Source organism: Phyllobates terribilis, unplaced genomic scaffold (genome assembly GCF_046119375.1).
Source record: "Phyllobates terribilis strain yellow unplaced genomic scaffold, ASM4611937v1 Scaffold_361__1_contigs__length_1927384, whole genome shotgun sequence".
Classification (NCBI taxonomy): domain Eukaryota; kingdom Metazoa; phylum Chordata; class Amphibia; order Anura; family Dendrobatidae; genus Phyllobates; species Phyllobates terribilis.
The window spans coordinates 1,230,499-1,251,485 of record NW_027363121.1 but is presented as its reverse complement, the minus strand read 5'-3'; the positions used below and the strand labels follow the sequence as shown (position 1 = coordinate 1,251,485).

Sequence of the window (20,987 nt, the reverse complement as noted above, 5' to 3'; positions counted from 1 at the left end):
AGAGGTTGACAACATGTCTTCTTAACGGGAGTCCAGGAGCTCATCTCCACAAATGGACTTTTTAGGATCCTTGGGTGGCTCCGTAGTTTGAAACCAATTCTGGTTATCGCTTCTCGGCCTTTTGGCTAAGATCAAGTGTAGTATCTGTTCTTATCAGTTTAATATCTGATACGTCCCCTATCTGGGGACCATATATTAAATGGATTTTTAGAACAGGGAGATGGAAAAAGAGCTTGCTCTGTCCACTCCACGCATTGACCTGGTATTGCAGTATCTCCAGGACCGGTGCACCCCTTCTTTAATGCAGTTTCTAAAATCAGAAAGAATTGAATTCAATGATTTTTGTTCATTTTGCTTGTTTGTCGGATTTTGGGATGGACTCTTTGGCTCTGCTTTTCTTCTCCTCATTGGATTTTTCATGTTCAAAGTTGCAGAAGCCAGATTACAAGCTCATTTTGGTTCAACTTCAGCAACTGTGCATTGCATTGCCATGTAATGTGATGCAATGCTATCTTTCTAGCTCTCCCTTTTTACTTCCTTTTGGATAAACAGACATATTAGGCAAGCATTTTGGAGCTTTCACCTAAATAACTACAGGTGGTGAGATAAGCTGCACAATATAATTGACCTTTCAGTATATTGTTGCACACACACCATCTATTTAGCAAATGCCCTTGTTATCAACAGCAGCCTTTTAAACTCACCTGAGCTAACAGGTATGTGCGCTGGTTACTCTGCTGCGCTTAAAATTTCTTTTTTGGTTTGCTACAATGCCTTTTCTGAAACGTTGTCTCCTTCTGCTGGAACACTGACTTCTTTCATTTAATGCCTGCAGACTATAAAAGAGAACCCAACCCAAAAAGTTTGGTTGATTAGTCTGTGGCATTCTGTTAAACTGTTGCTTATGGCGGTCTCTGTGAGCTTCTCAGCGACATTCAGCCAGCCAGGTATCCTGCCTGCAGTAGATGGAATGTGGCAATGGAACGCTGGCTGCGCGTGTCATAATAGGCTCTGAGCCTTTATATACCTGTGCACAGCAGCAGCCACCTTCAGTCTGCAGCTGGACAGCCAGCAGCAGCAGCAGCAGGAGAGGTATGTAATCAGGAGCCCTCCTGCTAAGGGTAGACAGCTGCTCGTTCCACCCCACCCCCCGCCTTAATTGGTTCTCCTCCCTTCCAATGGTGTTGAGGCGGGTGGGAACAGCAGGGGGTGAAGGTGCTGTGTTTAAAGAGGTGGAGTTATGCAGATCTAAAATGCGTGGATTGCAGCAGCAGCAAGCCGAAAAGTGCAGGCATGTAAGGGATCTAGAGGTTGACAACATGTCTTCTTAACGGGAGTCCAGGAGCTCATCTCCACAAATGGACTTTTTAGGATCCTTGGGTGGCTCCGTAGTTTGAAACCAATTCTGGTTATCGCTTCTCGGCCTTTTGGCTAAGATCAAGTGTAGTATCTGTTCTTATCAGTTTAATATCTGATACGTCCCCTATCTGGGGACCATATATTAAATGGATTTTTAGAACAGGGAGATGGAAAAAGAGCTTGCTCTGTCCACTCCACGCATTGACCTGGTATTGCAGTATCTCCAGGACCGGTGCACCCCTTCTTTAATACAGTTTCTAAAATCAGAAAGAATTGAATTCAATGTTTTTTGTTCATTTTGCTTGTTTGTCGGATTTTGGGATGGACTCTTTGGCTCTGCTTTTCTTCTCCTCATTGGATTTTTCATGTTCAAAGTTGCAGAAGCCAGATTACAAGCTCATTTTGGTTCAACTTCAGCAACTGTGCATTGCATTGCCATGTAATGTGATGCAATGCTATCTTTCTAGCTCTCCCTTTTTACTTCCTTTTGGATAAACAGACATATTAGGCAAGCATTTTGGAGCTTTCACCTAAATAACTACAGGTGGTGAGATAAGCTGCACAATATAATTGACCTTTCAGTATATTGTTGCACACACACCATCTATTTAGCAAATGCCCTTGTTATCAACAGCAGCCTTTTAAACTCACCTGAGCTAACAGGTATGTGCGCTGGTTACTCTGCTGCGCTTAAAATTTCTTTTTTGGTTTGCTACAATGCCTTTTCTGAAACGTTGTCTCCTTCTGCTGGAACACTGACTTCTTTCATTTAATGCCTGCAGACTATAAAAGAGAACCCAACCCAAAAAGTTTGGTTGATTAGTCTGTGGCATTCTGTTAAACTGTTGCTTATGGCGGTCTCTGTGAGCTTCTCAGCGACATTCAGCCAGCCAGGTATCCTGCCTGCAGTAGATGGAATGTGGCAATGGAACGCTGGCTGCGCGTGTCATAATAGGCTCTGAGCCTTTATATACCTGTGCACAGCAGCAGCCACCTTCAGTCTGCTGCTGGACAGCCAGCAGCAGCAGCAGCAGGAGAGGTATGTAATCAGGAGCCCTCCTGCTAAGGGTAGACAGCTGCTCGTTCCACCCCACCCCCCGCCTTAATTGGTTCTCCTCCCTTCCAACGGTGTTGAGGCGGGTGGGAACAGCAGGGGGTGAAGGTGCTGTGTTTAAAGAGGTGGAGTTATGCAGATCTAAAACGCGTGGATTGCAGCAGCAGCAAGCCGAAAAGTGCAGGCATGTAAGGGATCTAGAGGTTGACAACATGTCTTCTTAACGGGAGTCCAGGAGCTCATCTCCACAAATGGACTTTTTAGGATCCTTGGGTGGCTCCGTAGTTTGAAACCAATTCTGGTTATCGCTTCTCGGCCTTTTGGCTAAGATCAAGTGTAGTATCTTTCGAAAAGGCGGTTTTGGATGTTGGCCGCCCTAGTAGATTGATACATTATGCACACTGGGGTTTAGGCGCTTGTTAGTACGCCAGGTGGCTAATATAGTCATCTGGTGGAAAGCATGGCACCCCAGGATCGACGCCATTGGGCCGGGGAAGATCGAAAGCCCGAAGTGTGAAGTGCCCCAGGAGTGGTGACCCTGGGGTGCCTTAACTCACTGGGATTGGGAACCCCACTTGAGTTTATGGCACATTTGCACTAGCACTTCAATATTTCTTTCTTCACACACACCCTTATTCCGGGCCTTCTGGCCTTAGGATGGGGAATTTTTCAATTCCCGGTCGAAGGTCCGGGCAGTATTATACTGTGAAACCTTCACTATTTATTTAATTTTTTTTTGTCACTGTGTGTCCACTTTTTCACGTGTGTCCACGTCCTTACTAGGATTTTGTCGGGATGCGGTTCCCTTACAGGTTCCTCTCTTGGCAGGTCTAGGGGGGGAGTGTGTGGCCATCAGGTTCCGCTCCCCCCTGAACCCCACTGGCTCTCCTCTTTCGGGAGGAGAGCGTTGTTGGCTCCCCTCTTCCGGGAGGGGAGCACAGTCTTTGGCTCCCAGTGCCTTGCTCGGGTGAGAACTCGGGCAGGTATTGGGGGTAAGATTGGGTCGCCTCTGGCTCCGGCTGGAGGTGGCTATTTGTCCCTGTTCCTCGCTGTGGCCTTCTGGCTCGGAGGGACGGGGAATGGTTTGGGGGACCCTTCTCCTTTTGGAGAGGGTTTCAAGAAGACCAGCATCCTAGTGCACTTTTTTTTGTGGCACTTGTCACTTTTTTAAGCGCACTCGGGTTTTGTACACGAATTCGGGCTTTCAAGAAAAAAAAAAAAAAAAAAAATCTGTTCTTATCAGTTTAATATCTGATACGTCCCCTATCTGGGGACCATATATTAAATGGATTTTTAGAACAGGGAGATGGAAAAAGAGCTTGCTCTGTCCACTCCACGCATTGACCTGGTATTGCAGTATCTCCAGGACCGGTGCACCCCTTCTTTAATGCAGTTTCTAAAATCAGAAAGAATTGAATTCAATGTTTTTTGTTCATTTTGCTTGTTTGTCGGATTTTGGGATGGACTCTTTGGCTCTGCTTTTCTTCTCCTCATTGGATTTTTCATGTTCAAAGTTGCAGAAGCCAGATTACAAGCTCATTTTGGTTCAACTTCAGCAACTGTGCATTGCATTGCCATGTAATGTGATGCAATGCTATCTTTCTAGCTCTCCCTTTTTACTTCCTTTTGGATAAACAGACATATTAGGCAAGCATTTTGGAGCTTTCACATAAATAACTACAGGTGGTGAGATAAGCTGCACAATATAATTGACCTTTCAGTATATTGTTGCACACACACCATCTATTTAGCAAATGCCCTTGTTATCAACAGCAGCCTTTTAAACTCACCTGAGCTAACAGGTATGTGCGCTGGTTACTCTGCTGCGCTTAAAATTTCTTTTTTGGTTTGCTACAATGCCTTTTCTGAAACGTTGTCTCCTTCTGCTGGAACACTGACTTCTTTCATTTAATGCCTGCAGACTATAAAAGAGAACCCAACCCAAAAAGTTTGGTTGATTAGTCTGTGGCATTCTGTTAAACTGTTGCTTATGGCGGTCTCTGTGAGCTTCTCAGCGACATTCAGCCAGCCAGGTATCCTGCCTGCAGTAGATGGAATGTGGCAATGGAACGCTGGCTGCGCGTGTCATAATAGGCTCTGAGCCTTTATATACCTGTGCACAGCAGCAGCCACCTTCAGTCTGCTGCTGGACAGCCAGCAGCAGCAGCAGCAGGAGAGGTATGTAATCAGGAGCCCTCCTGCTAAGGGTAGACAGCTGCTCGTTCCACCCCACCCCCCGCCTTAATTGGTTCTCCTCCCTTCCAACGGTGTTGAGGCGGGTGGGAACAGCAGGGGGTGAAGGTGCTGTGTTTAAAGAGGTGGAGTTATGCAGATCTAAAACGCGTGGATTGCAGCAGCAGCAAGCCGAAAAGTGCAGGCATGTAAGGGATCTAGAGGTTGACAACATGTCTTCTTAACGGGAGTCCAGGAGCTCATCTCCACAAATGGACTTTTTAGGATCCTTGGGTGGCTCCGTAGTTTGAAACCAATTCTGGTTATCGCTTCTCGGCCTTTTGGCTAAGATCAAGTGTAGTATCTTTCGAAAAGGCGGTTTTGGATGTTGGCCGCCCTAGTAGATTGATACATTATGCACACTGGGGTTTAGGCGCTTGTTAGTACGCCAGGTGGCTAATATAGTCATCTGGTGGAAAGCATGGCACCCCAGGATCGACGCCATTGGGCCGGGGAAGATCGAAAGCCCGAAGTGTGAAGTGCCCCAGGAGTGGTGACCCTGGGGTGCCTTAACTCACTGGGATTGGGAACCCCACTTGAGTTTATGGCACATTTGCACTAGCACTTCAATATTTCTTTCTTCACACACACCCTTATTCCGGGCCTTCTGGCCTTAGGATGGGGAATTTTTCAATTCCCGGTCGAAGGTCCGGGCAGTATTATACTGTGAAACCTTCACTATTTATTTAATTTTTTTTTGTCACTGTGTGTCCACTTTTTCACGTGTGTCCACGTCCTTACTAGGATTTTGTCGGGATGCGGTTCCCTTACGGGTTCCTCTCTTGGCAGGTCTAGGGGGGGAGTGTGTGGCCATCAGGTTCCGCTCCCCCCTGAACCCCACTGGCTCTCCTCTTTCGGGAGGAGAGCGTTGTTGGCTCCCCTCTTCCGGGAGGGGAGCACAGTCTTTGGCTCCCAGTGCCTTGCTCGGGTGAGAACTCGGGCAGGTATTGGGGGTAAGATTGGGTCGCCTCTGGCTCCGGCTGGAGGTGGCTATTTGTCCCTGTTCCTCGCTGTGGCCTACTGGCTCGGAGGGACGGGGAATGGTTTGGGGGACCCTTCTCCTTTTGGAGAGGGTTTCAAGAAGACCAGCATCCTAGTGCACTTTTTTTTGTGGCACTTGTCACTTTTTTAAGCGCACTCGGGTTTTGTACACGAATTCGGGCTTTCAAGAAAAAAAAAAAAAAAAAAAAATCTGTTCTTATCAGTTTAATATCTGATACGTCCCCTATCTGGGGACCATATATTAAATGGATTTTTAGAACAGGGAGATGGAAAAAGAGCTTGCTCTGTCCACTCCACGCATTGACCTGGTATTGCAGTATCTCCAGGACCGGTGCACCCCTTCTTTAATGCAGTTTCTAAAATCAGAAAGAATTGAATTCAATGTTTTTTGTTCATTTTGCTTGTTTGTCGGATTTTGGGATGGACTCTTTGGCTCTGCTTTTCTTCTCCTCATTGGATTTTTCATGTTCAAAGTTGCAGAAGCCAGATTACAAGCTCATTTTGGTTCAACTTCAGCAACTGTGCATTGCATTGCCATGTAATGTGATGCAATGCTATCTTTCTAGCTCTCCCTTTTTACTTCCTTTTGGATAAACAGACATATTAGGCAAGCATTTTGGAGCTTTCACCTAAATAACTACAGGTGGTGAGATAAGCTGCACAATATAATTGACCTTTCAGTATATTGTTGCACACACACTATCTATTTAGCAAATGCCCTTGTTATCAACAGCAGCCTTTTAAACTCACCTGAGCTAACAGGTATGTGCGCTGGTTACTCTGCTGCGCTTAAAATTTCTTTTTTGGTTTGCTACAATGCCTTTTCAGAAACGTTGTCTCCTTCTGCTGGAACACTGACTTCTTTCATTTAATGCCTGCAGACTATAAAAGAGAACCCAACCCAAAAAGTTTGGTTGATTAGTCTGTGGCATTCTGTTAAACTGTTGCTTATGGCGGTCTCTGTGAGCTTCTCAGCGACATTCAGCCAGCCAGGTATCCTGCCTGCAGTAGATGGAATGTGGCAATGGAACGCTGGCTGCGCGTGTCATAATAGGCTCTGAGCCTTTATATACCTGTGCACAGCAGCAGCCACCTTCAGTCTGCTGCTGGACAGCCAGCAGCAGCAGCAGCAGGAGAGGTATGTAATCAGGAGCCCTCCTGCTAAGGGTAGACAGCTGCTCGTTCCACCCCACCCCCCGCCTTAATTGGTTCTCCTCCCTTCCAACGGTGTTGAGGCGGGTGGGAACAGCAGGGGGTGAAGGTGCTGTGTTTAAAGAGGTGGAGTTATGCAGATCTAAAACGCGTGGATTGCAGCAGCAGCAAGCCGAAAAGTGCAGGCATGTAAGGGATCTAGAGGTTGACAACATGTCTTCTTAACGGGAGTCCAGGAGCTCATCTCCACAAATGGACTTTTTAGGATCCTTGGGTGGCTCCGTAGTTTGAAACCAATTCTGGTTATCGCTTCTCGGCCTTTTGGCTAAAATCAAGTGTAGTATCTGTTCTTATCAGTTTAATATCTGATACGTCCCCTATCTGGGGACCATATATTAAATGGATTTTTAGAACAGGGAGATGGAAAAAGAGCTTGCTCTGTCCACTCCACGCATTGACCTGGTATTGCAGTATCTCCAGGACCGGTGCACCCCTTCTTTAATGCAGTTTCTAAAATCAGAAAGAATTGAATTCAATGTTTTTTGTTCATTTTGCTTGTTTGTCGGATTTTGGGATGGACTCTTTGGCTCTGCTTTTCTTCTCCTCATTGGATTTTTCATGTTCAAAGTTGCAGAAGCCAGATTACAAGCTCATTTTGGTTCAACTTCAGCAACTGTGCATTGCATTGCCATGTAATGTGATGCAATGCTATCTTTCTAGCTCTCCCTTTTTACTTCCTTTTGGATAAACAGACATATTAGGCAAGCATTTTGGAGCTTTCACCTAAATAACTACAGGTGGTGAGATAAGCTGCACAATATAATTGACCTTTCAGTATATTGTTGCACACACACCATCTATTTAGCAAATGCCCTTGTTATCAACAGCAGCCTTTTAAACTCACCTGAGCTAACAGGTATGTGCGCTGGTTACTCTGCTGCGCTTAAAATTTCTTTTTTGGTTTGCTACAATGCCTTTTCTGAAACGTTGTCTCCTTCTGCTGGAACACTGACTTCTTTCATTTAATGCCTGCAGACTATAAAAGAGAACCCAACCCAAAAAGTTTGGTTGATTAGTCTGTGGCATTCTGTTAAACTGTTGCTTATGGCGGTCTCTGTGAGCTTCTCAGCGACATTCAGCCAGCCAGGTATCCTGCCTGCAGTAGATGGAATGTGGCAATGGAACGCTGGCTGCGCGTGTCATAATAGGCTCTGAGCCTTTATATACCTGTGCACAGCAGCAGCCACCTTCAGTCTGCTGCTGGACAGCCAGCAGCAGCAGCAGCAGGAGAGGTATGTAATCAGGAGCCCTCCTGCTAAGGGTAGACAGCTGCTCGTTCCACCCCACCCCCCGCCTTAATTGGTTCTCCTCCCTTCCAACGGTGTTGAGGCGGGTGGGAACAGCAGGGGGTGAAGGTGCTGTGTTTAAAGAGGTGGAGTTATGCAGATCTAAAACGCGTGGATTGCAGCAGCAGCAAGCCGAAAAGTGCAGGCATGTAAGGGATCTAGAGGTTGACAACATGTCTTCTTAACGGGAGTCCAGGAGCTCATCTCCACAAATGGACTTTTTAGGATCCTTGGGTGGCTCCGTAGTTTGAAACCAATTCTGGTTATCGCTTCTCGGCCTTTTGGCTAAGATCAAGTGTAGTATCTGTTCTTATCAGTTTAATATCTGATACATCCCCTATCTGGGGACCATATATTAAATGGATTTTTAGAACAGGGAGATGGAAAAAGAGCTTGCTCTGTCCACTCCACGCATTGACCTGGTATTGCAGTATCTCCAGGACCGGTGCACCCCTTCTTTAATGCAGTTTCTAAAATCAGAAAGAATTGAATTCAATGTTTTTTGTTCATTTTGCTTGTTTGTCGGATTTTGGGATGGACTCTTTGGCTCTGCTTTTCTTCTCCTCATTGGATTTTTCATGTTCAAAGTTGCAGAAGCCAGATTACAAGCTCATTTTGGTTCAACTTCAGCAACTGTGCATTGCATTGCCATGTAATGTGATGCAATGCTATATTTCTAGCTCTCCCTTTTTACTTCCTTTTGGATAAACAGACATATTAGGCAAGCATTTTGGAGCTTTCACCTAAATAACTACAGGTGGTGAGATAAGCTGCACAATATTATTGACCTTTCAGTATATTGTTGCACACACACCATCTATTTAGCAAATGCCCTTGTTATCAACAGCAGCCTTTTAAACTCACCTGAGCTAACAGGTATGTGCGCTGGTTACTCTGCTGCGCTTAAAATTTCTTTTTTGGTTTGCTACAATGCCTTTTCTGAAACGTTGTCTCCTTCTGCTGGAACACTGACTTCTTTCATTTAATGCCTGCAGACTATAAAAGAGAACCCAACCCAAAAAGTTTGGTTGATTAGTCTGTGGCATTCTGTTAAACTGTTGCATATGGCGGTCTCTGTGAGCTTCTCAGCGACATTCAGCCAGCCAGGTATCCTGCCTGCAGTAGATGGAATGTGGCAATGGAACGCTGGCTGCGCGTGTCATAATAGGCTCTGAGCCTTTATATACCTGTGCACAGCAGCAGCCACCTTCAGTCTGCTGCTGGACAGCCAGCAGCAGCAGCAGCAGGAGAGGTATGTAATCAGGAGCCCTCCTGCTAAGGGTAGACAGCTGCTCGTTCCACCCCACCCCCCGCCTTAATTGGTTCTCCTCCCTTCCAACGGTGTTGAGGCGGGTGGGAACAGCAGGGGGTGAAGGTGCTGTGTTTAAAGAGGTGGAGTTATGCAGATCTAAAACGCGTGGATTGCAGCAGCAGCAAGCCGAAAAGTGCAGGCATGTAAGGGATCTAGAGGTTGACAACATGTCTTCTTAACGGGAGTCCAGGAGCTCATCTCCACAAATGGACTTTTTAGGATCCTTGGGTGGCTCCGTAGTTTGAAACCAATTCTGGTTATCGCTTCTCGGCCTTTTGGCTAAGATCAAGTGTAGTATCTGTTCTTATCAGTTTAATATCTGATACGTCCCCTATCTGGGGACCATATATTAAATGGATTTTTAGAACAGGGAGATGGAAAAAGAGCTTGCTCTGTCCACTCCACGCATTAACCTGGTATTGCAGTATCTCCAGGACCGGTGCACCCCTTCTTTAATGCAGTTTCTAAAATCAGAAAGAATTGAATTCAATGTTTTTTGTTCATTTTGCTTGTTTGTCGGATTTTGGGATGGACTCTTTGGCTCTGCTTTTCTTCTCCTCATTGGATTTTTCATGTTCAAAGTTGCAGAAGCCAGATTACAAGCTCATTTTGGTTCAACTTCAGCAACTGTGCATTGCATTGCCATGTAATGTGATGCAATGCTATCTTTCTAGCTCTCCCTTTTTACTTCCTTTTGAATAAACAGACATATTAGGCAAGCATTTTGGAGCTTTCACCTAAATAACTACAGGTGGTGAGATAAGCTGCACAATATAATTGACCTTTCAGTATATTGTTGCACACACACCATCTATTTAGCAAATGCCCTTGTTATCAACAGCAGCCTTTTAAACTCACCTGAGCTAACAGGTATGTGCGCTGGTTACTCTGCTGCGCTTAAAATTTCTTTTTTGGTTTGCTACAATGCCTTTTCTGAAACGTTGTCTCCTTCTGCTGGAACACTGACTTCTTTCATTTAATGCCTGCAGACTATAAAAGAGAACCCAACCCAAAAAGTTTGGTTGATTAGTCTGTGGCATTCTGTTAAACTGTTGCTTATGGCGGTCTCTGTGAGCTTCTCAGCGACATTCAGCCAGCCAGGTATCCTGCCTGCAGTAGATGGAATGTGGCAATGGAACGCTGGCTGCGCGTGTCATAATAGGCTCTGAGCCTTTATATACCTGTGCACAGCAGCAGCCACCTTCAGTCTGCTGCTGGACAGCCAGCAGCAGCAGCAGCAGGAGAGGTATGTAATCAGGAGCCCTCCTGCTAAGGGTAGACAGCTGCTCGTTCCACCCCACCCCCCGCCTTAATTGGTTCTCCTCCCTTCCAACGGTGTTGAGGCGGGTGGGAACAGCAGGGGGTGAAGGTGCTGTGTTTAAAGAGGTGGAGTTATGCAGATCTAAAACGCGTGGATTGCAGCAGCAGCAAGCCGAAAAGTGCAGGCATGTAAGGGATCTAGAGGTTGACAACATGTCTTCTTAACGGGAGTCCAGGAGCTCATCTCCACAAATGGACTTTTTAGGATCCTTGGGTGGCTCCGTAGTTTGAAACCAATTCTGGTTATCGCTTCTCGGCCTTTTGGCTAAGATCAAGTGTAGTATCTGTTCTTATCAGTTTAATATCTGATACGTCCCCTATCTGGGGACCATATATTAAATGGATTTTTAGAACAGGGAGATGGAAAAAGAGCTTGCTCTGTCCACTCCACGCATTGACCTGGTATTGCAGTATCTCCAGGACCGGTGCACCCCTTCTTTAATGCAGTTTCTAAAATCAGAAAGAATTGAATTCAATGTTTTTTGTTCATTTTGCTTGTTTGTCGGATTTTGGGATGGACTCTTTGGCTCTGCTTTTCTTCTCCTCATTGGATTTTTCATGTTCAAAGTTGCAGAAGCCAGATTACAAGCTCATTTTGGTTCAACTTCAGCAACTGTGCATTGCATTGCCATGTAATGTGATGCAATGCTATCTTTCTAGCTCTCCCTTTTTACTTCCTTTTGGATAAACAGACATATTAGGCAAGCATTTTGGAGCTTTCACCTAAATAACTACAGGTGGTGAGATAAGCTGCACAATATAATTGACCTTTCAGTATATTGTTGCACACACACCATCTATTTAGCAAATGCCCTTGTTATCAACAGCAGCCTTTTAAACTCACCTGAGCTAACAGGTATGTGCGCTGGTTACTCTGCTGCGCTTAAAATTTCTTTTTTGGTTTGCTACAATGCCTTTTCTGAAACGTTGTCTCCTTCTGCTGGAACACTGACTTCTTTCATTTAATGCCTGCAGACTATAAAAGAGAACCCAACCCAAAAAGTTTGGTTGATTAGTCTGTGGCATTCTGTTAAACTGTTGCTTATGGCGGTCTCTGTGAGCTTCTCAGCGACATTCAGCCAGCCAGGTATCCTGCCTGCAGTAGATGGAATGTGGCAATGGAACGCTGGCTGCGCGTGTCATAATAGGCTCTGAGCCTTTATATACCTGTGCACAGCAGCAGCCACCTTCAGTCTGCTGCTGGACAGCCAGCAGCAGCAGCAGCAGGAGAGGTATGTAATCAGGAGCCCTCCTGCTAAGGGTAGACAGCTGCTCGTTCCACCCCACCCCCCGCCTTAATTGGTTCTCCTCCCTTCCAACGGTGTTGAGGCGGGTGGGAACAGCAGGGGGTGAAGGTGCGGTGTTTAAAGAGGTGGAGTTATGCAGATCTAAAACGCGTGGATTGCAGCAGCAGCAAGCCGAAAAGTGCAGGCATGTAAGGGATCTAGAGGTTGACAACATGTCTTCTTAACGGGAGTCCAGGAGCTCATCTCCACAAATGGACTTTTTAGGATCCTTGGGTGGCTCCGTAGTTTGAAACCAATTCTGGTTATCGCTTCTCGGCCTTTTGGCTAAGATCAAGTGTAGTATCTGTTCTTATCAGTTTAATATCTGATACGTCCCCTATCTGGGGACCATATATTAAATGGATTTTTAGAACAGGGAGATAGAAAAAGAGCTTGCTCTGTCCACTCCACGCATTGACCTGGTATTGCAGTATCTCCAGGACCGGTGCACCCCTTCTTTAATGCAGTTTCTAAAATCAGAAAGAATTGAATTCAATGTTTTTTGTTCATTTTGCTTGTTTGTCGGATTTTGGGATGGACTCTTTGGCTCTGCTTTTCTTCTCCTCATTGGATTTTCCATGTTCAAAGTTGCAGAAGCCAGATTACAAGCTCATTTTGGTTCAACTTCAGCAACTGTGCATTGCATTGCCATGTAATGTGATGCAATGCTATCTTTCTAGCTCTCCCTTTTTACTTCCTTTTGGATAAACAGACATATTAGGCAAGCATTTTGGAGCTTTCACCTAAATAACTACAGGTGGTGAGATAAGCTGCACAATATAATTGACCTTTCAGTATATTGTTGCACACACACCATCTATTTAGCAAATGCCCTTGTTATCAACAGCAGCCTTTTAAACTCACCTGAGCTAACAGGTATGTGCGCTGGTTACTCTGCTGCGCTTAAAATTTCTTTTTTGGTTTGCTACAATGCCTTTTCTGAAACGTTGTCTCCTTCTGCTGGAACACTGACTTCTTTCATTTAATGCCTGCAGACTATAAAAGAGAACCCAACCCAAAAAGTTTGGTTGATTAGTCTGTGGCATTCTGTTAAACTGTTGCTTATGGCGGTCTCTGTGAGCTTCTCAGCGACATTCAGCCAGCCAGGTATCCTGCCTGCAGTAGATGGAATGTGGCAATGGAACGCTGGCTGCGCGTGTCATAATAGGCTCTGAGCCTTTATATACCTGTGCACAGCAGCAGCCACCTTCAGTCTGCTGCTGGACAGCCAGCAGCAGCAGCAGCAGGAGAGGTATGTAATCAGGAGCCCTCCTGCTAAGGGTAGACAGCTGCTCGTTCCACCCCACCCCCCCGCCTTAATTGGTTCTCCTCCCTTCTAACGGTGTTGAGGCGGGTGGGAACAGCAGGGGGTGAAGGTGCTGTGTTTAAAGAGGTGGAGTTATGCAGATCTAAAACGCGTGGATTGCAGCAGCAGCAAGCCGAAAAGTGCAGGCATGTAAGGGATCTAGAGGTTGACAACATGTCTTCTTAACGGGAGTCCAGGAGCTCATCTCCACAAATGGACTTTTTAGGATCCTTGGGTGGCTCCGTAGTTTGAAACCAATTCTGGTTATCGCTTCTCGGCCTTTTGGCTAAGATCAAGTGTAGTATCTGTTCTTATCAGTTTAATATCTGATACGTCCCCTATCTGGGGACCATATATTAAATGGATTTTTAGAACAGGGAGATGGAAAAAGAGCTTGCTCTGTCCACTCCACGCATTGACCTGGTATTGCAGTATCTCCAGGACCGGTGCACCCCTTCTTTAATGCAGTTTCTAAAATCAGAAAGAATTGAATTCAATGTTTTTTGTTCATTTTGCTTGTTTGTCGGATTTTGGGATGGACTCTTTGGCTCTGCTTTTCTTCTCCTCATTGGATTTTTCATGTTCAAAGTTGCAGAAGCCAGATTACAAGCTCATTTTGGTTCAACTTCAGCAACTGTGCATTGCATTGCCATGTAATGTGATGCAATGCTATCTTTCTAGCTCTCCCTTTTTACTTCCTTTTGGATAAACAGACATATTAGGCAAGCATTTTGGAGCTTTCACCTAAATAACTACAGGTGGTGAGATAAGCTGCACAATATAATTGACCTTTCAGTATATTGTTGCACACACACCATCTATTTAGCAAATGCCCTTGTTATCAACAGCAGCCTTTTAAACTCACCTGAGCTAACAGGTATGTGCGCTGGTTACTCTGCTGCGCTTAAAATTTCATTTTTGGTTTGCTACAATGCCTTTTCTGAAACGTTGTCTCCTTCTGCTGGAACACTGACTTCTTTCATTTAATGCCTGCAGACTATAAAAGAGAACCCAACCCAAAAAGTTTGGTTGATTAGTCTGTGGCATTCTGTTAAACTGTTGCTTATGGCGGTCTCTGTGAGCTTCTCAGCGACATTCAGCCAGCCAGGTATCCTGCCTGCAGTAGATGGAATGTGGCAATGGAACGCTGGCTGCGCGTGTCATAATAGGCTCTGAGCCTTTATATACCTGTGCACAGCAGCAGCCACCTTCAGTCTGCTGCTGGACAGCCAGCAGCAGCAGGAGAGGTATGTAATCAGGAGCCCTCCTGCTAAGGGTAGACAGCTGCTCGTTCCACCCCACCCCCCGCCTTAATTGGTTCTCCTCCCTTCCAACGGTGTTGAGGCGGGTGGGAACAGCAGGGGGTGAAGGTGCTGTGTTTAAAGAGGTGGAGTTATGCAGATCTAAAACGCGTGGATTGCAGCAGCAGCAAGCCGAAAAGTGCAGGCATGTAAGGGATCTAGAGGTTGACAACATGTCTTCTTAACGGGAGTCCAGGAGCTCATCTCCACAAATGGACTTTTTAGGATCCTTGGGTGGCTCCGTAGTTTGAAACCAATTCTGGTTATCGCTTCTCGGCCTTTTGGCAAGATCAGTGGTGGTTTTCTGCTGCTGGTGTTGTTTGGAGGGCAGTTGTGACTGGGGTTCCCCCTTGTGGGGCCCTAGTGTGCGATTGAGCGGCGATTGTGTTTATCTGCTGTAAAAATGGTGGAGAAAACACGTGGATTAGAGGACTCGGTCCGTCTGAAGGTGGCTGCAGGTCATGAAGGAGAAATCGGTTTGGACCAAGTTTGCGTTGATGTCTTGAAGAACATTAATGGCTTGAAGGTAACGGATGTATTGGCACTGCAGGATTTTCAGAAACAAGGAATTTATGATATCACTTTTGTTTCTTTGAGTATTTGCCAGAGAGTCTACATGGAGTTGGTACGAATGAAGGAAGAAAAGGAATTGAAATGCCTAGAGTTTATTGCACTGGAACCTCTGTTCCAGCAGACATATAAGTATGTGGTTGTGCACATGTATAACCCTAAAGTTCCGGATGAGACTGTTTCCAATTTTTTAGCTCGGTATTGTAGTGAGGTTAAATTTTTGGGAAGAATGAAGAACAAATACAATTATCTAAATGGCAAGAGGAGATATGTTGTAAAACTGAGACCGGATGATAGAGCTATTGGGGGTGCCAAGAGCATTCCTGCACAGTTTTCTATCGGAGGAGAAAGGGGATTTTGTTTTTATAATGGACAGATGGAATATTGTAGGAAGTGTCATGAGTTTGGACATGTTCAGAAAGATTGTCCAGTGCAAGGTGATGTTTGTAGAGGTTGTGGGAAATCTGGGCATGTTGCAAGTGGTTGCCCAATGAATAAGGTGTGTGATTTGTGTGGACATGCAGATCACCTTGCAAGGAAATGTAGATTGTGGGCTCAGATTCCTAGGTCACAGGTGGACGCTGAAGAGAGGCAGAAGAAGACTCGGCAGGAAAGTGGGGAGGAGGGCGAAGGCTCAGACTCAGAGGGGGAAAGCCAAAAACAAGATGGTGGTAGGGGAAGAGACCATGCGGTGCCCAAGATGGAGGAAAAGGGGCGGAGCCAGAAGAAAGTTGGTTTGAGGGAGGGGCTGGAAGTAATAAACAAAGTAGCTGATGTGCATGGCCCGGTTGATGGGATGGATTTGTCTAATATGGCGGAGTCAGTGAATCCTGTTTTGGGAAGAGATGGGGGTGAGGAAATGGAGGTTTTGGAGGAGGAGGATTCTGATTCGGATGGAACTATAACCCCTCAGCAGCGTTATAGGGTTAACAGTGATTGGAGTGAAAATGAGGAGGAAGATGATGGCAAGGAGGAGAGTTATGCCTCCGTGATTAAAAGAAGTAAGGTGGAGGGGTGTTGGTCTGGGGGGCAGGAAGATCCAGTCTCCCTAAGACCAGGTTATTCTAACAGGGACTCGAGTTCTGAGTCGCCTGATATACGTAGAAAAGTGGGTGGCAGGAGTGGGTTTTCTCCTGGTTCATGATGGATCGGGTATGGTGGAGATTTTTTCCTGTTGTTATGATGGCGTTGTGTGTTGCTTCTCTGAATGTACGAGGGATTGGTTCTGCTTGTAGGAGAGCAGGGATACTGGAGTACATTGAGAGTGTGAATGCAGATATTGTCTGTCTGCAGGAATGTGTAATTAAATCTGCCCCGCATGAGAGTGAGTGGAATAAGGGGCAATCTTTTTGGTCCCCATGCTCAGAAAACAGGAATGAAGGGGTGGGCATTTTACTGTGTAATTCCAGTCTAAAGGTTTTAGAGTTTAAAGTAATCATACCTGGGAGATGTTTGTTTTTATTAGTGGATTTTTTAGGTCAGCGGGTACGGGTTTTTAATGTTTATGCCCCTGCTGATAAACAAGCAAGAGTTGGGTTTTTGGAGTCTCTAAAGTTTGTTTTTACCAGGCAGAGACTTCACTATAGTGGCTGGAGATTTTAATTGTGTCAGATCCGCAAAAGATCGTAAGAGCTCTACGGAAGGTAGGACTGATGTTACGTCTAATATTTTAAATCAGATTGTGCAGGATTTACGCTACACGGATGCTGGTCTGATGGTTGGGCCAAGTGATAAGTTCACATACATATCAGATAGTGGACGTAGTGTTTCCCGAATTGACTATGTTTTTATGTCTGAAGGGATTAAGGTGGCCAAGTGCAACCACGTGATGACGACTTTTTCTGACCACAAGATGATAGTGGTAGATCTGTGTATAGCTGAGTCCCTGGCTTTTGGAAAGGGACTCTGGAAGCTGAACGTAAGCCTGCTGGAAGAGGAGAGTGTTAAGGTTGGTTTTAATAAAGTGTTTTTGTCTTGTGTGTCTGAACAGCACCTTTTTAAAGATTTGCTAGAGTGGTGGGACTGGGCTAAGGAGAAATTTGCATGTTATTTTAAAGGGGTGTGTTTTAGGAGAGCGAAAGCCAAAAGGGATCATGATGCTGCTGTTATTTCAAAATTGGAAGTACTCCATAAGTTTAAGAGAGCGGGGATGGAGGTGGATAAAGAGATTGCAGATTTGAAGGACGAACTGAAGAAGATACTTATTGAAAAAGGGAAGACTATTATGTTTAAGGCAAAAATAAAGCACATGGAGGAAAATGAGCAATGTTCGAGATACTTTTTTAAAAAATGTTTTAAACCTAAAGGGGTTTTTAAGTCTGTTTTTTCTCCTGCAGGGGAGGTATCTGGGGATGAGATGATTGGCAGTATTCTTTCCTTTTATGAAACACTCTTCTCTAACGATAGTAGAGCCAGTGATGCGGAAATTAATGATTATTGCAAAGTATTAACTAATAATATTCCTGAGGAGAAAATTGGGTTTTTAAGTGAGGAGGTTGGGAAAGATGAAATTAGACGGGCAGTGGATGGCTTGGCGAAAGGCAAGACGCCAGGCTGTGATGGTCTTCCTGCTGAATTTTATGTTAGATTTTGGGATATTATAGGTGTGGAGTTTTCCCGGGTGGTGCAATATGGTTTTACTCATGGGATTTTATCGGTTTCTATGCGTAGGGGGATTGTTACGCTGATTCATAAGAAAGGGGACATGAGGGATATTAAAAATTGGAGGCCCATAACATTGTTAAACAGTGATTACAAAATTATTTCTAAAATTGTGGCTGGTAGACTGGCAGATGTGATAGGTGATATGGTGGGGGAGTATCAGGCATGTGCAGTGCCTGGTAGGAAAATTTCAGATAATTTGCTGCTTCTAAGAGACTTAATTTATCAGGCTAATTTGAATAAGAATGCTCTTTTGTTACAGTCGGTGGACCTGGAGAAAGCCTTTGATAAAATATCACATAGATTTTTGTTCTCTGCTTTAAGTCACCTTGGTGTTCCGGATAAATTATTGATGGTCATTAAGAGTTTTTATTGTGGGGTCAGTAGCCAGATTTTAGTTAATGGGCATGTGAGTTCCAGTTTTAATATTTTATCGGGAGTTAGGCAGGGTTGTCCCCTGTCACCAATTCTTTTTATCTGTGTGGTGGAGGCCCTTTTAAAAAGTGTGCAAGTTGACAAGTGTGTGGCTGGTGTTTTTATTCCTGGGGGATCCGGGGGTCCAGTCAAGTCTTTAAGTTATATGGATGATATTGTTTTTACTTGTGGTTCACAGGCGGATCTCAATAGAGTGAATTTGCACGTAAGGATTTTTTGTTGTGTGGCTGGTATGGCGGTGAATTGGGGAAAGTGCCAGCTTTGTAACTTTGGGAGGCAGGTTGAGGTTAACGTGGCAGGAGTGGAGAGTAGGGAGGAAATTGAGGTTCTTGGTGTCATCTTTGAGAAGGAACTGAAAGGGAAAAGCAGCCTGAAGATTCTAGAAGACAAAATGGATCAGAAGTTGAACTTTTGGAAACTAAGGAACCTGTCGCTGAGAGGGAAAGTGCTGGTAATCAAGTCTGTGATTCTCCCGCTTCTGCTGTACACTGCTTTGATTTTCCCACCTGCTGTGCTTTGGACAAAGAGAGTGACAAGGAAACTGTTTGTGTTTTTTTGGGGATCCAAAATGGAGAAACTAAGAAGAGGAATGGTTATGTGTTCTGTGGAAAATGGGGGTTGTGATTTTCCTAACATTGACTTATTTTTAAGAATGCATTATTTTTTGAACATTTAGAAATTATCCCAGTGCAATAACAGGACTGCGGACATGTGCAAATATTTAGCAGGACGGCTTTTCCAGAAATGGAGCTGGTGTGAGAAGGATTTAAGAAAACCAGTTTCGTTTGTGATACCGTTTTTTTATGTGGTGCTTAGGTCCTTCTATGATCAAAATGGGATAAGCTCCATGGTTAGACCGGACAAAAAACTGATTGTCTCAGGTATTAAGAAGAAGGAGATGTTATGTGATGTGCCGTTTTGTAATAATGCACAGTCTGGACAGGTGTGGAAGCTTTTTTTCATGCGTGGAATCAGCAACAGACAGAAGGATGTAACCTGGATGGCGTTGCATGGATGCTTGCCAACAAGGGCTTTTTTGAATGACCGGGGGATAAAGGTTCAAGAACTATGTCCTAGGGAAGGTTGCAATAAGGTGGAAACAATACAGCATATTTTTTGGGACTGTTTTTTTGCTAAAAAAGTTTTTACCTTGTTGTCACGTATGTTTGTTGCTTTAGTTGGTTTTCATTGTTTCGATTTTGAAAGGATTTTAATAGGTCAAGATTTTAAGTACTCGCAAAGGAAGCGGGCAAGCTGGATTATTTTTGTCATATATAAAGAGGTTTTATGGGACGTTCGGAATTTGGTGATTTTTAAAAAGATTGTTTTTTCCCCCATGGAATGCAGAAAGATTTTTCTTGCTAGACTGTTTTATGCCTATTTATTGGATAAAAAGAAGTATGGTGAGACAGCAGCAGAAGCACTCTGGAACTTTTCACATTGGACTTCTTACAGTAAGTAACAGTTAATTGCAGGGTTGTGTTTTTTGGGATTTTGTTTTTGTTTTTCCGAATGATGATTTGAGAACCCGTTATGTGAATATGCGCTATGATGCATAAATTAATGTGGGTCTTAATCTGAGGAAAAAAAAAAAAAAAAAAATCTGTTCTTATCAGTTTAATATCTGATACGTCCCCTATCTGGGGACCATATATTAAATGGATTTTTAGAACAGGGAGATGGAAAAAGAGCTTGCTCTGTCCACTCCACGCATTGACCTGGTATTGCAGTATCTCCAGGACCGGTGCACCCCTTCTTTAATGCAGTTTCTAAAATCAGAAAGAATTGAATTCAATGTTTTTTGTTCATTTTGCTTGTTTGTCGGATTTTGGGATGGACTCTTTGGCTCTGCTTTTCTTCTCCTCATTGGATTTTTCATGTTCAAAGTTGCAGAAGCCAGATTACAAGCTCATTTTGGTTCAACTTCAGCAACTGTGCATTGCATTGCCATGTAATGTGATGCAATGCTATCTTTCTAGCTCTCCCTTTTTACTTCCTTTTGGATAAACAGACATATTAGGCAAGCATTTTGGAGCTTTCACCTAAATAACTACAGGTGGTGAGATAAGCTGCACAATATAGTTGACCTTTCAGTATATTGTTGCACACACACCATCTATTTAGCAAATGCCCTTGTTATCAACAGCAGCCTTTTAAACTCACCTGAGCTAACAGGTATGTGCGCTGGTTACTCTGCTGCGCTTAAAATTTCTTTTTTGGTTTGCTACAATGCCTTTTCTGAAACGTTGTCTCCTTCTGCTGGAACACTGACTTCTTTCATTTAATGCCTGCAGACTATAAAAGAGAACCCAACCCAAAAAGTTTGGTTGATTAGTCTGTGGCATTCTGTTAAACTGTTGCTTATGGCGGTCTCTGTGAGCTTCTCAGCGACATTCAGCCAGCCAGGTATCCTGCCTGCAGTAGATGGAATGTGGCAATGGAACGCTGGCTGCGCGTGTCATAATAGGCTCTGAGCCTTTATATACCTGTGCACAGCAGCAGCCACCTTCAGTCTGCTGCTGGACAGCCAGCAGCAGCAGCAGCAGGAGAGGTATGTAATCAGGAGCCCTCCTGCTAAGGGTAGACAGCTGCTCGTTCCACCCCACCCCCCCGCCTTAATTGGTTCTCCTCCCTTCCAACGGTGTTGAGGC

General features: G+C 44.6%; 11 non-coding genes and 2 pseudogenes across 11 annotated transcripts; all 13 read left to right on the top strand.

Moving 5' to 3' along the window:
• The first annotated feature begins 105 nt into the window (after positions 1-105).
• LOC141222453 (U2 spliceosomal RNA) lies at positions 106-296 on the top strand. Its single transcript, XR_012290223.1, has one exon. It is a non-coding gene; the product is annotated as a U2 spliceosomal RNA (small nuclear RNA).
• Positions 297-1,411: 1,115 nt separating this feature from the next.
• On the top strand, positions 1,412-1,602 carry LOC141222452 (U2 spliceosomal RNA). Its single transcript, XR_012290222.1, has one exon. It is a non-coding gene; the product is annotated as a U2 spliceosomal RNA (small nuclear RNA).
• A 1,115-nt stretch (positions 1,603-2,717) lies between these two features.
• On the top strand, positions 2,718-2,809 carry LOC141222351 (U2 spliceosomal RNA; annotated as a pseudogene).
• Positions 2,810-3,608: 799 nt separating this feature from the next.
• Positions 3,609-3,795, top strand: LOC141222313 (U2 spliceosomal RNA). The gene has a single exon (XR_012290117.1). It is a non-coding gene; the product is annotated as a U2 spliceosomal RNA (small nuclear RNA).
• Positions 3,796-4,910: 1,115 nt separating this feature from the next.
• On the top strand, positions 4,911-5,002 carry LOC141222350 (U2 spliceosomal RNA; annotated as a pseudogene).
• Positions 5,003-5,801: 799 nt separating this feature from the next.
• On the top strand, positions 5,802-5,989 carry LOC141222314 (U2 spliceosomal RNA). Its single transcript, XR_012290118.1, has one exon. It is a non-coding gene; the product is annotated as a U2 spliceosomal RNA (small nuclear RNA).
• A 1,115-nt stretch (positions 5,990-7,104) lies between these two features.
• On the top strand, positions 7,105-7,295 carry LOC141222808 (U2 spliceosomal RNA). Its single transcript, XR_012290560.1, has one exon. It is a non-coding gene; the product is annotated as a U2 spliceosomal RNA (small nuclear RNA).
• A 1,115-nt stretch (positions 7,296-8,410) lies between these two features.
• On the top strand, positions 8,411-8,601 carry LOC141222759 (U2 spliceosomal RNA). The gene has a single exon (XR_012290513.1). It is a non-coding gene; the product is annotated as a U2 spliceosomal RNA (small nuclear RNA).
• Positions 8,602-9,716: 1,115 nt separating this feature from the next.
• Positions 9,717-9,907, top strand: LOC141222774 (U2 spliceosomal RNA). The gene has a single exon (XR_012290527.1). It is a non-coding gene; the product is annotated as a U2 spliceosomal RNA (small nuclear RNA).
• A 1,115-nt stretch (positions 9,908-11,022) lies between these two features.
• Positions 11,023-11,213, top strand: LOC141222450 (U2 spliceosomal RNA). The gene has a single exon (XR_012290221.1). It is a non-coding gene; the product is annotated as a U2 spliceosomal RNA (small nuclear RNA).
• A 1,115-nt stretch (positions 11,214-12,328) lies between these two features.
• LOC141222756 (U2 spliceosomal RNA) lies at positions 12,329-12,519 on the top strand. Its single transcript, XR_012290511.1, has one exon. It is a non-coding gene; the product is annotated as a U2 spliceosomal RNA (small nuclear RNA).
• Positions 12,520-13,635: 1,116 nt separating this feature from the next.
• Positions 13,636-13,826, top strand: LOC141222449 (U2 spliceosomal RNA). The gene has a single exon (XR_012290220.1). It is a non-coding gene; the product is annotated as a U2 spliceosomal RNA (small nuclear RNA).
• Positions 13,827-19,891: 6,065 nt separating this feature from the next.
• Positions 19,892-20,091, top strand: LOC141222310 (U2 spliceosomal RNA). The gene has a single exon (XR_012290115.1). It is a non-coding gene; the product is annotated as a U2 spliceosomal RNA (small nuclear RNA).
• Positions 20,092-20,987: the final 896 nt, after the last annotated feature.